General features: G+C 31.7%; 1 long non-coding RNA gene across 1 annotated transcript; it reads left to right on the top strand.

Annotated features, from left to right (window-relative positions):
- Nucleotides 1–28: 28 nt before the first annotated feature.
- On the top strand, nucleotides 29–12,706 carry LOC126881287 (uncharacterized). Its single transcript, XR_007696783.1, has 2 exons — nucleotides 29–300; nucleotides 12,458–12,706. It is a non-coding gene; the product is annotated as an uncharacterized LOC126881287 (long non-coding RNA).
- Nucleotides 12,707–14,543: the final 1,837 nt, after the last annotated feature.

The following is a 14,543-nucleotide window of genomic DNA, read 5'->3' on the forward strand; positions in this document are numbered from 1 at the left end:
ATTGAAATAACAAAGGTAATTATTGGAAAATTCCACTTTTGCAAGTAACTAGCTATAAATAAGTAACCGGAGGTGTTTAAAAGGTATTCTTTTTCATTTTCAATTTGAAGTCGTGTTTTACAATTAAAATGAAACAATTAGTAGCCATCACTGTATTATCTCTATGCATATGTTTGTGTATAGCACAACAATGCCCTCCATGCGATCCATTAAAATGTGCAATTCCTAGCTGTAGTTCAGAATCAGTATTAAAAAAGAAACATCCCTGTGATTGCTGTGAAAGCTGCTACACCGAAAAACGTGAGTATAATATACAAGAATAAAAAACCGCTAAACGCACTAAAATGAGTGGGGCATACAATATTCCAGCTACAAAAGATCTGATATGAATATTACGTGGCGCGAAAATGTATTTTCATTTTGATGCAAAATAAAATCTTAGTTTTATTTTAAACGATTTTTCCATAATATTTGCTAAATTTGAAGTAAACGCGCCACAAAAGAGTTTCAAAATTCAAACTGTATCGAAGTTACTCTTTTGTGGCGCGTTTTACTTCAAATTTAGCAAATATTATGGAAAAATCGTTTAAAATAAAACTAAAATTTTATTTTGCATCAAAATGAATATACATTTTCGCGCCTCGTAATATTCATCAAGATCTTTTGTAGCTGGAATATTGTATGCGCAACTCATTTTTTACGGCGGTTAGCGGTTTTTTATTCTTGTATCAGGAGTTTTTCAAAGTTTTTTATAAATTAAATGTATGAAGTGGAATGCAATTTTTCTCGATTACACGTTAAGCTTTATAAATGGTCGCCTTTGTCGCATTATCTCTCAAATGATTTGTGTCCATCGAATGTACACTAGATTTTTTTTCTATTCGAAATAGATTTAAAAAAATATTGGGATGGCCGGTTAATGAACTCGGATTGCCCGTTGCCAGATCAAATTTAGCGTCGTAACCACTACAACTACATAAATCATTTCGGGAATAATCGTTAATTTTATTATACTTTTGTAGCTTAATAACTTCTAAACGGCCTATACGATTTTGATCACTAAACATGAGTTTGAAACGTATTGACAAGTAGTGTCTGATGCATCTAAGGTCAAGTATGATAAGTGAAGCTATTACAGGAATTATTGAGCTTGAAAAACCGTTTTTCCCATAGGAAATAGATTTGATCATACTTATGAAGCTTATAACTTAAAAATTCGAATTTTTCCGGATATGAGGTATACATCATCAGATTCGTCTAGAGTTTTTCTACAAACGCTCAGTTATTGGCGCAATTCGTAGGTTGAAATTTTGAGTAATTGTCGAAAAACCAAAATTTTCAAAGTTTAGTTTTTCAGTTTTTCGGCGATACTGAGCCGTGTGTATGTCTGATCTTGACGGCTTAAACACCATTTGAAAGCTTAACTGAATCGTTTATTTCAGAAAGGGGTCAAGTGACTAATTTTGACAAAATGAGTTTTTGGTGGAATTTTTTAATTTAAACGTAAATACAGCTTTTGTTGCAGAAAGGAATCAATTGCTGCCATAGTGCAGAAAGGGGCCATGCAACAACGCATGATTCCTTGCTTAAAAATTGTGTAACCACCAACTTTATTTCAGAAAGGGGCCAAGTGCAAAAAATTATTTATTTTTTTCTTAAACAAATTAACAAGATAAATTTTTGAAAAATACAATACTTTTTGAGAAACACTACAGGCTATTAGTGAGAATTTTTATTTTATATAAATAAAATTTTTGTTGAATGTAAACACCAACTTTATTTCAGAAAGGGGCCAAGTGCAAAAAATTATTTATTTTTTTCTTAACCAAATTAAAAAGATAAATTTTTGAAAAATACAATACTTTTTGACAAACACTACAGGTTATTAGTGAGAATTTTTATTTTATATAAATAAAATTTTTGTTGAATGTAAACACGTTTTTTTTGTTTTTCTCAAAAGCAGGTTTTTGTGACTTGACCCCTTTCTGAAATAAACGATTCACTATTGATTTGGTGTATTTGCGGTTCTCTTGTTTCTTCTTAAACCGAAGATATATACCCCCAAAAAATATGCCGTTTTGTACTTACCAAGTCCTATAGCTGGCTTATGGGTGGTCAAAAGTCGCAAACTACACCGGTTCTCAATCGACCCTGACCCCCTCTTCAAACACAGAAAAAAATTCAGATCGGTTTAACTCTTCCAGTCACATACATACCTATCCACAAACATTTTCCCTTTTTTAAATAGAAATTGTGTCATATTCCTGAGCTCGGTAACTTTTGAATGGAATAACCGATTTTCAAAACTAGACCTGCGTTGGAAAGGTAATGATCAGTACTATTATAAGTCGTAAAGGTGGGACTTAAATTTTCGAAGTTTTTGGGAGTTTTGGTGACGAGAACGAAAAACAGGCCCTAAATAGGAAGGGCCGTAAAATCCACACCCTTGGACCAAAATGGATGGTTGATATATTAATGGGTGAGTCTTTTCCTGGACTTTAAGATGGGAGTTGACACAATTTTTAATTCCGTCAGATTTAGAAAATCGAAAATTTCGTGTATATACAGGGTGTTTCATTAATAATTGTCCATATAGTAACTGGAGAAACCTTAGCACAAAATACGAAGATTTAACCTAAAACACTTAAATAAAATATGGTTCCTTACTGAGTTACAGGGTGTTTTATCTAAAAATTTAAAATCTATTTTTGCTCAGCATTTTAAAACTATTCGACGTATCCTTTTCATACTTGGCAGAAAGAGCGACTACTATACACCCTACTAAATTATGATAAACACACGTTTCTAGCTACTACCAGTGGCGTACGACATGGGATGGTGAATGGTTTACCCTTCTCAAATTCTACAGCACTGGAGGAATTACTATTTTAGTGCCATTTTTAGATTCTCCTATACTTTCTACGTAAATAATATACTCTTCATTGGTAACGATAAAGTCATTAGTTTTCGAGATATTTGAAGTTAAATATGAAACGGCACAGTTATTTTGATTAATTTATAACATGATTCATATGATTAAAATTTAAAAATTATTTGTACCCAGTACTTTAAAACTATTTGGCTTATCCTTATCATACTTGGCAGAAAGTGTAGGTACTGTACACCCTACTAAATTAAGATAAATAAACGTTTCTAGCTACTACCAGAGGCGTACGACAGGGGATAGTGTGAGCTTGACCCTTCCCAAATTCTACGACACTGGCGAAATTGCTATTTTAGTGTAATTTTTTGATTTTCAATACTTTTTATGTAAATAATATACTCTTCATTCGTAACGATTAAATTATTAGTTTTCGAGATATTTGAAATTAAAAATGAAGCGACACAATACATTAATCAAAATGACCGTGTCGTTTCATTTTTAACTTCAAAGATCTCGAAAACTAATGACTTTATCGTTACGAATGAAGAGTATATTATTTTAATAGAAAATATTGGAGAATCCAAAAATTGAACTAAAATAGCAATTCCGCCAGTGGCGTAGAATTTGGAAAGGGTCAACCATTCACTTTCCCCCGTCGTACGCCTCTGGTAATAGCCAGAAACGTTTGTTTAACATAATTTAGTAGTTTCTACAGTACCTATACTTCCTGCCAAGTATGAAAAGGATACACCGAATAGTTTTAAAATGCTGAGCAAAAATAGTTTTTAAATTTTTAGATAAAACACCCTGTAACTCAGTAAGGGACCACATTTTATTTAAGTGTTTTAGGTTAAATCTTCGTGTTTTGTGCTAAGGTTTCTCCAGTTAATATATGGACAATTATTAATGAAACACCCTGTATAGTGTCGCGTGTAGGGGGGTGTGGGTGTGCGCCACTGGCGAGAACTGTCGTTCTCTGGTAATTTATATTACTACTACTACATGTCGGTTTATAACGTTCTCCGCCGTTTTCCGACTTCGAATTGACACTTCGTCCGGTTGTTCCATAGGTCCTCTTCTATATCTCTTTCTTTCAGCTCTTTATTTATTCCTTCGCTCCAACTTTTTCTCGGTCTACCTCGTTTTTCTCTTTCCTTCTGGTTGCCATTTTAATATTTCCTTTGGTATTCGTTGTTCATCCATTCTTTGTATATGTCCGAACCAGATAAGTTGTTTTGTTGTTAGATCATCCGTGATTGTTTGTTTGATTCCCATTATTTCTCTAATGCGTTCGTTGGTAATCCTTTCTTTTCTAGATCTTCCTGCCGGCTCTTCTCCAAAAATCCATTTCCGTTGCTCTCAGCGTTGCCAGCGTTCTTTCTTTCAGTAGCCATACCTCACAGCTGTATAGAGTGATACTTTTCACTATAGTCTCATATATCCTCTTTTTATTCTCTTTGCTCATGGATTGGTCCCATAAAATGCTATTTAACATTGTGATGGCTTTTCTCCCTGGCGTATTTCTCTCTCTTATGGCTTTGTCTAATGTTTCATCGTGCGAAATAGTGATACCTAGTAGACCGGGCAGTATCGTCGCCCCCGCTAGCGAAATTATTCCGATTCGATTTTTTTGCACAAACTTACTCTAAAAGAGGACCTTATAACATATCCACAGGGCGCCGGGCGGTGTCGTGGTCGAAAAATTGTTTAAACAATTTTTTTTAAACAAATTCGCGAAAATAATTTTTTCATTTCGAACAATTTTTTTTTAGATAATTTGGGTCAGTCTGAGCAAAAAAGATCTGTTGTAATTTTTCTCTAAAATTGATTGTTGTCGAGTTATATGCGATTAAAAGTTTGAAAAATGCGAAAATGGCCATTTTCATGGCTTAATAACTCGATTAAAAATTAATATTATAAAATTCAAAAAGTAACCAAATCAAGTTTCAAACCCCTTCTTTAATGTCCTGAAGAGATTTTTGTCTTTATTGTATTACAAAGCTGTTATTTTTAATTATTAACAATTAGCGCTATAGTCCAGGATTTATCGTCGCCCCCGTTAGTGAAATTATTCCGATTCGATTTTTTTGCACAAACTTACTTAAAAAGGAGGTTGTTATAACATATACACAGGGCACCGGGCGGTGCCGTGGTCAAAAAATTTTTTAAACAATTTTCTTACACAAATTCACAAAAATAATTTTTTTACTTCGAACAAATTTTTTTTAAGATAATTTGGGACATTCTGAGCAAAAAAGTCTCCTGTGATTTTTCTCTAAAATTGATTGTTGTCGAGTTATAAGCGATTTAAAATTTGAAAAATGCGAAAATAGCCATATAGCTCGACAACAATCAATTTTAGAGAAAAATCACAAGAGGCCTTTTTTGCTCAGAATAATCAAAATTATCAGTAGTAATTGCACAAGAGCTCTAAAATTATTGAATTTTTCCCGATTGACACTTTGACAGTTTTAATTTCACGAGCCGAAGGCGAGTGAAATTATGTCAAAGTGTCACGCGGACAAAAATTCTATATTAATTTTAGAGATCAAGTGCAATTTGTTGCGATTATTTCATAAATAAAACTGTTCAAAACCAAAATGTTATTGTAATTTATTTATGTAAGTACAAATTAGTACAATTAAACACACAGTTGTTATAAATATTTGACGGCAGAAAGGCATCACTTTTATAATTTTTAAAACGTTAATTGTCATTAATGTCACTGAATGTATTTTTTCATAGCAACGAAGGGCATCTGAAGTAATATACTTGACGATGGGAAGTTATCAAAAATTATCAGTAGTAATTGCACAAGAGCTCTAAAATTCTATATTAATTTTAGAGATCGAGTGCAATTTGTTGCGATTATTTTATGAATAAAACTGTTAAAAACCAAAATTTTATTGTAACTTATTTATGTAAGTACAAATTAGTACAATTAAACACACAGTTGTTATAAATATTTTACGGTTGAAAGTCATCACTTTTATAATTTTTAAAACATTAATTGTCATTAATGTCACTGAATGTATTTTTTCATAGCAACGAAGGGCATCTGACGTAATATACTTGACGACGGGAAATTATCAAAAATTATCAATTTAATTTAGATTTCTGTAGCTTTATATTGGTCAGAATCTCCTATGAATGAAATAATCGGGTATAATATCACAAGAGAGTGAGAATAAATTGAAAATAATGCGACAGTTTTTCGAAAATTTGTTGTCTGGCAATAGACACGAGATCCCGCAGGGCTCGAGTGGCTATTGCCCAATGACAACAAATTTGAGTAAAAATGAAGCAATTAACGAATAACATGAAGCAAATAAATAAAGAACTACATGAACAGGGCGAATATATGAAAAATATAGGTCAGGAGATCAAGGAGATTAAAGAAGAATAAAAAGAATACAAAAAGAAACAAAAGATCTGAAGAAAGTCAATGAACAATGACTTTCATTGACAGTCCATGAAAGAAATGGAGCAACTAAAGATGAGTTCGCATTGATACAAGAAAGAGTGGAAAAAAAAGTGAATAATGAATAAAAAATAGTAGTACAAGGATTCATAATAAAAAATATGTAGTGAGCAGAAAGAATTTCGAGAGAAAATGAAAATGTTTATCAGGAAATAAATAAGAGCTGAATAACAGTAAATGCAGCGAAAAAATTGGGAGAGAAAACCTTGTCAATACTTTTCAAACTAATATTTAGTGATCAAAATCGGTTAAATCTTGTAGAAGTTATGGAGCTCCAAAAGTGATGTGCCGGAACCCTTATCACGTTATCACCTAAACCCTTATCACCTAATAGACCGGTCTAGATAGACTCAAAAATAGGAGTGAGGTTACAATAATTACCATCAAGCATAAAATTGGTAGGATTGTTCAAAATACCATCATAAATGAAATCTAAAAAGTCCTCGTAAATCCGACCCGAGCTAAAAAATTTACGCGGGGTCAAAGGTCACCAAATATAGTTTTTAGCGGTTTTCAACAAAACGGTAAGTTTTATCATAAAATTAGTTCTAACAAAAAATGTAAATTAGATAATTATCTATTAAAAATATCTTAATACTTTTTTTCGTAAGAGCCACCGTTTTTGAGATACAACGATTCAAAGAGTTCAAAGAGTTCTAATCGTCACAATATGTATTAGTACACCACGTATATACATCACTGAAGCTGTAATACAAGTAAACATAATATTCTATCGGTCAACTTAACTTATATTACACATAATAATATAAGATATTAAAAATATGATAATTTTTCTACTATACAGCTTGCGGTCTACCGAGGGATGCAATGTATAAGCTCTATTATATTAGAGTGCCAACAAAAAATCTTTACAAAGTGAATGTAACGCGAAAATAATAATAATTATTATTTTAATTTTACGGCTTATTCCCAACAAAAATAGTAAATTGATATGACAAAGTATTAACTTATAATAATTATTCTTACTTATGAATCGATCGGTACGTGGGCTAATCTAATCACTACACCTATTCTTTCCTCAGAAGGGTTTGAACATAATAATGAATGGCAACTTTCTAGGAAAAATGTTTATTGCTAAGTACTAATAAACATTTCAATATACACACACCGGCAAAATTAGCCGAACACCTTAAAAATGGGACATGTTTGATGTCTCGAATTTCCTAAACCTGTTGTCCGATTTGAGTGATTTTTTAATATGTTTATAGCCTTATTATTTAAGAATATCGGTGTAATAATATTATTGGTAGACAGGTAAATGTAATTTTATACCGGGTGTAAAAATCATACTGTGTTTTTTTCTTAAAGTTCGGAACACCCTGTGGAATATTCTAGCATATATAAAATATTAAAATTACAACTCTATTGCAGACTTAGGCTTTCTTAATATTTTCTTTTTTGATTCATTCGTTTATATTAGAAAATAAAAAAGTTATGTGCTTTAACAACTAGCCATATTTTTTATCAATAAATCCTCATAGTAGGGGCGGAAACTATGCTAAATTTACAGTACTCGAGCGTTATGGGGACCTATTGGATTGTGAAGAGTGGGTGCTAAAACCAAAAAAAGTTAAGTTAAGTTTTCCGTAAAGTGTGGGACTCTCCATTTTTAATTTAATTTTCTATTTCTACCAATCGTTTTTTCCGATTATAGCGCCATCTATCCATAATAGGAAAAATGTTGCGAATAAAAGTTGCTTATTTTTACGTCAAGGATCCAAATCTGCAATAAAAATTGGGGGCTCCTATTTAAGATTTTAAAGTAACCCCCCACCCCATCCCTGTGGGTGGTCATGTTTGGTGCCATTCGGTAGATTTTTGAAAAATATTGAATAGGTGTATTTTGCAGTTTTACGATCTGATGTTCATTTCGCGAAATATCGCACACTCCTCTCCGTGGAGTGTCACGATCCCCCACGGAGGTGGGGTGGGGGATTTAATTTAAAATCTTAAATAGGAGCTCCAATTTTTATTGCAGAATTGGATTCTTTACGTAAAAATAAGCAACTATTATTCGACACATTTTTTGGAATTATGGATAGATAGCGCTATAATCGGAGAAAAATAATTGTTTAAAATGGAGAATTAAATTAAAAAAAGAAAAGTCCCCCACTTTATGGAAAACTTAACTTAACATTTTTCTGATTTTAGCATATACTCTTCACAATCCAATAGGTCCCCATAACGCTCGAGTAACTGCAAATTTAGTATACTTTCCTCCCCTACTATGAGGATTTATTGATGAAAAACATGGATAGTTGTTAACGCCCATAACTCTTTTATTATCCCACATAAGTAAATTAATCAAAAAGAAAAATATTAAGAAAGCCTAAGTCTACAATCGAGTATTAATTTTAATATTTTACATACGCTAAAATATTCCACAGGGTGTTCCAAACTTTAGGAAAAAAACACAGTATGATTGGTACACCCGGTATAAAATGATATTTACCTGTCTAGCAAGAATATTATTACAACGATATTCTAAAATAATAAGGCTATAACATACTAAAAGAATCACTCAAATCGAACCACTGGTTTATGAAATTCGAGACATCAAACATGTCATATTTTTAAGGTGTTCGGCTAATTTTGCCGGTGTGTGTACAATCAACTTTATGCAAATTTAGTTTGTTTACTATTATGCAAATTACACCGTTATCTCCTGGATGGCGAAATCCTTCAGGTAGATGACACCCTCGAGGTATTAATTAGTCTTGAGTACTACTCCGGAGTGAAAATACATGTTAAACCTAATATTACTTGAATGTGCTGAAGTTTTTAAAAAAACTAATTCAACTCCACAAGAAGTTATTTCCAACGGAATTAGCTTTCTTCTCCCTATGTATAGAGCGCCTAAAGAAACTACGTGCTTAGATAAGTTTCGATATGCAGGTTTCTTTACAAAATACTCGAAATAAAAAACAAGTGCAATTATCTTGTCTTCCTCCAACCTCAGCGACTGCTCATCAACATCTTTTTCGGGTATATTACCAAGTTCAAATGAGGCTTAATTATCAGCTAGATCCAAAACACTGGGGATGGAAATTAGTCGACAGTTCATTAGAACCAATTCAAACTTTACTCCCCCCTGCGCCGGAAAAACTCCTGAACACAATTTTTTGCAACTGTTAAAAAGGGATGTAGCGCTAAATGTGGTTGCAAAAAAGTTGGACTGTTTTGTTCCGTAGCATGCACTAATTGTCAAAACCGGTCGTGCTCCAATGTTGAATCATCAACAATTGAGGATTCATTTGATTCTATCGAGGAGCCATGCGATGTGTCATTATTGGGGCAATTTACTTGCACCCAGGCAGGATGAACAAGAAGAAGAAGAACAAGAAAAAGAAGAACAAGAAGAAGAAAAAGAACTAGAAGGTAAAGAAGAAGAAGAAGAACAAAGAGAAGAGGAAGCAGAAGTATTAGAAACTTATGAACTAGTTGGATAAATTTCCCTTTTTTGTTTTAATTTATACCGCTTTTTATAACTTTTATCATTTTTAACCTCATTTTTAACCCTTGCCAATACAATATAAATTATTCAATAGCTTCAAATTAAACAAAATTGTAACAGATTCGTGGAATAGGACCACTGGTGAAACCACATTAAAAAACGCGCCAAGTACACTACCTCAAAGGTGGTGTGGAAACGTGTGCGCATATTATGACGATTACAACTTTTTCAATCGTTGTATCTCAAAAACGGTGGCTCTTAGGAAAAAAAGTAATAAGACATTTTTTATAGATAATTATCTAATCTACATTTTCTGTTAGAACTAATTTTATGATAAAACTTACCGTTTCGCTGAAAATCGGAAAAAACTATATTTGGTGACTTTTGACCCCGCGTAAATTTTTTAGCTCGGGTCGGATTTATGAGGACTGTTTAGATTATATTTATGATGGTATTTTGAACAATCCTGCCAATTTTACAGCTTGATGGTAATTTTTGTAACCTCGGATGTGTAAGTTGACCTGAGTATAAATGGACTAGTTCTAGTGGCTACGACGCTAAACTTGATCGGGCGATGCGACTTCATTTGCCAGCCATTCCAATATTTTTTTTCAATATATTCCGAATAGAAAAAAAAATGTAGTGTACATTCGATGGGCACAAATAATTATATTGAAAAAAAAAATATTGGCTTTAGAGTAAATTTTTTTAATTTTGAAAAAAATTCCTTTTTTTTTCAAATTAACTTAAAAACTTTTGATGATACCAAAAATACGTTCTGCTTTTCTGAATATTTGGGCTGTTCAAAATTTGCATACAATCGTGATTAGTGACTCGTTCAAGCCATTTTAACTACAACCTTTTCAAAAATAAGCACTTTGAACCGATGAAACTTACAGATCATATATAATAGACCTGGATCCCGCATACCAAAAAAAGTAGCTTAATAGCAAGCTGAAAATTTGTTAATAGCTTAACGGCGCCTAGTCGGACAAACTTTTATGTATGGGAACACTGAAACAGGTGAAGTTTTAATTGTGGAACAGGCTAAAAATTTGGAACGTCAGACTACGAAAACGTTCCATGTATTTTGTCGGACAGAACTTCCAATTTATTTGTTACCATTTCATTAAACTCTCATCCAAAAATCAGACTGGTGTTTATCACCAACTGAGCATTTTAATGAGTGGAACACGAAGAACATGTCAAATGACAGGAATCATGTTGGTTAGTAATAGCAGTCTGATTTTTGCATGAGAGTTTAATGAAAGGGTAACAAATCAATTGGATGTTCTGTCCGACAAAATACATGGGAGGTTTTCGTAATCTGACGTTCTAAATTTTTAAACTGTTCCACAATTAAGACTTCCCCTGTTCCCGTGTTCTCGTACATCAAAGTTTGTCCGACTAGACACCGTTAAGCTATTAACAAATTTTCAGCTTAGTACTAATCAACTTTTTTTGTACGCGGGATCCATATAGAATCCCATTTGCATGCGTGTATCCCATAAAGAATACAGTAAAGTTATAAATAATACAATAAGCAAAGTAACTTGTGAAGCGGTAATGAATAATTTTATTTGGTATTCTAATTAGGGGGTGATTATCAGAACATTATTTTGAGCGTAACTTACTTACTTTTAATGTTGGAAGTTTTTTTAAAAAACAAAAATAAATATTTTTTTAAACACTTTAAAAAGTTGTAACGAGTTTTCCCCGAAAAATGCTAAATTTTTGGTTATTTCACGTTGAAATATTCAATTTGGAATTTGACTTATAAGAACCTACTTTTCATTAGTTACAACTCTGCTTCTACTGGGTCTACAGACAGACTTCATACATATACCATTTTTTTCACTTTTTTGTAAGCTACATTTTTAATAAAATACTTACTTTTTGTTTTTTTGAATTATTTGCGAAAAACCGTCCAAATTGTTGAAAAATGAACATATTCACTCGCAAATAACGCGAAAAGTATTGACTTAGTGAAAAAACTCTATAGAGTAAAAGTTTCTTAGAATTAGTCAGTTTATCCAATTCTGGACTTATTATGAACGTATATTTTTTCACCCCCGAGAAGGGGTGAAAGTCACCCCAGGACAAAAATACACATCTGTACAATATCACTTTTTTTTTCTTTGACGTTAGTTATGTGTATGCCAAATTTCATGTCAATCCAAGCGGTTATATATGTGTTATTTTAGAACGTAAATCTAAAAGAAATTTTAATTTAAATGATTATATAATTTTTTATGACAAAAAAAATTGGTTTAAAAAAATATTTTTGATTATTGCATTATTTTCCGAAAGACAGCACATTAATTTAATGAAAAACCAACCCTTATTGCCCAATTTTTGTAAAATGGAAGGGATGTAGAATTGTAAACTTTGTCTTATATTATAATAATAGACAATTTCAACTACCTATTCCCAAATTTTCATCCTTCCTTTATTTTTTTTAGTCAGATTGTTCTTTGATCTGCTATAGTAAGGGTTACATTATTTTCTGCATTAATATAAATGGTGGACGCTTTTTTCTAGCTATAGGATATTGTTTTATTCACAAAACTCAATTTATTTCTCTTTAGTAAATATAGAAAATGAATTTTTGTTTTAGAAAAAGGAGGAGATTGCTCATCTGCGAGTGCAGCTTGTGCTGAAGGATCATTTTGTATCAATGGGACATGCCAATAAAAAATATAATTTGAGAACATATTAAATTTTGATGGCTGTTTTTATTTAAATGTTGTTTTTTAATCTACTAAAAATAGTTAGTCAATATGTGACAGTCATAATGATTTAAAAGAAATATTGGTTTCTAATTTTGTGATTTTATATCAAATAAACTATTGGTATTCGACAAGTACATTGTAGTTTTTATTATATTACTATACGACAAAGCTTAGTTGAACCGCCACCTTGAGCCACCAAGAAGAAAGTGTACATTTTGTCAAAACTATAGCAAAACTACATATAGTCAAAACATTAGTCAGTACAAAATCATAGGCTTAACCTGGCAGGCCATGGCTACGACGTAAAACGATTTTTTTTAAATAATCTATATGGTCGGGATTTTTAGTACCTACGTTTCATAAAAATGAACACTTACATTTTACATTATATTTTACAAAAAATATCGTTTTATTTTTTTTCAAAAAAAAAATAATTTGTCCTGATAGACCATCGTCGTTCATTTATGTAATTTTTTTCGTACGGCTGTGGGTACGATTCAGTCCCAAAGCACCCCAAAGAAGGGGATGATTAGCCCCCAATTACGACCAATGTGAAAGCCGCCCTGTAGGATCCTTTATTTTTGGTTTTGGAGCACATATGAAGGTGACATCGCATGTACCCAAAAAGAATAGAAATGTATAACTGTTGTCACCATTTCATCACACTAATGCAGCAGACTGAATAGACGAAACTATTATTACTCTGGGTTAATTAGCAAAATTCATGGAAAAGTTATTTACCAGCAATTTTATTGCTGGAATCGAATTATAAGATCCTATATATTAATAATATAGGTAAGCAAAGTCCGCAGATAGTGTGCTACTTTTTTTATAAACAAAATGGCGCCGACAAATCGTATTTTTTTCAATTATTGCTCTATAACTCCGAAAATTTTAACTTTATAACAAAAACACCCAAATAAAAATTCACCGCAATTAAATTCTGCATAGAAATATGTTTTTCCCGATTTGCACCGACGAAAATTTTCCTCGGAAAATGCGGGTTTTACCAACAAAATCTCTAATTTTCAAATAAAGTTTTAGGTAAGTAATTATTAATCAATAATTAAATAACTTAGTGACATCAAAGCTTTCTTGGTATAGATGTATAGCATAAATGGTATAGCATAAATTTTGAAAAAAAAATAGTTATAATACGCTGGTCTAATTAGTAAAGTACAAAGAAAGGTTATTTATCAGCAATTTTATTGCTGGAGTCGAATATTATGATCCTATATATTAATAATATAGGTATGCAAAGTCCGCAGATAGTGTGCTACTTTTTTTATTAACAAAATGGCGCCCCCAAATCGTGTTTTTTTTAATTATTGGTCTATAACTTCGAAGATTTTAACTTTACACCAAAAACTCTTAAATAAAATTCACCCCAATTTAATTCTACATAGAGGCATGTTTTCCCGATTTGCTTCGACGAAAATTTTCCTCGGAAAATGTGGGTTTTCCCAACAAAATCCCAAATTTTCAAATAAATTTTTTGGGCAAGTAATTATTTATCAATAATTAAATAACTTGGTGAAATAAAAGCTTTCTTGGTATAGATTATAACTGCAGAAGCCGGTGAAAATTAAACGAATATTTTAGCAACAATTCAATTGTTAATTAACAATTTACAGTCGCAATAACAACCAAAATAATCATGAGACATTGATCAAACTTAGAAAGATTATAAAGATCTGATGCCTATTTCATATTTTGTCGACAAAATATAAATTTTTCATTTTTTTGCATAATCTTTAAATTAAAAAAAATAGTTATAAACAAATTAACATTTCTCAGAAATTGTTTATTATGTTAAAATTTTCAAAAATACTTAAAATGCGTATTTCAAAGGTCTTGAAAATGAATGCCTTAAAATTTTTTTCCAACCATTTGCAAAAAAGTTATGAAACAGAAAAATAAACATACGATTTCTCCGTTGTTTATAATTTGTTTTAATTGTTTCAAATCTTA

This window comes from Diabrotica virgifera, chromosome 3 (assembly GCF_917563875.1).
Source record: "Diabrotica virgifera virgifera chromosome 3, PGI_DIABVI_V3a".
Taxonomy (NCBI): Eukaryota; Metazoa; Arthropoda; class Insecta; order Coleoptera; family Chrysomelidae; genus Diabrotica; species Diabrotica virgifera.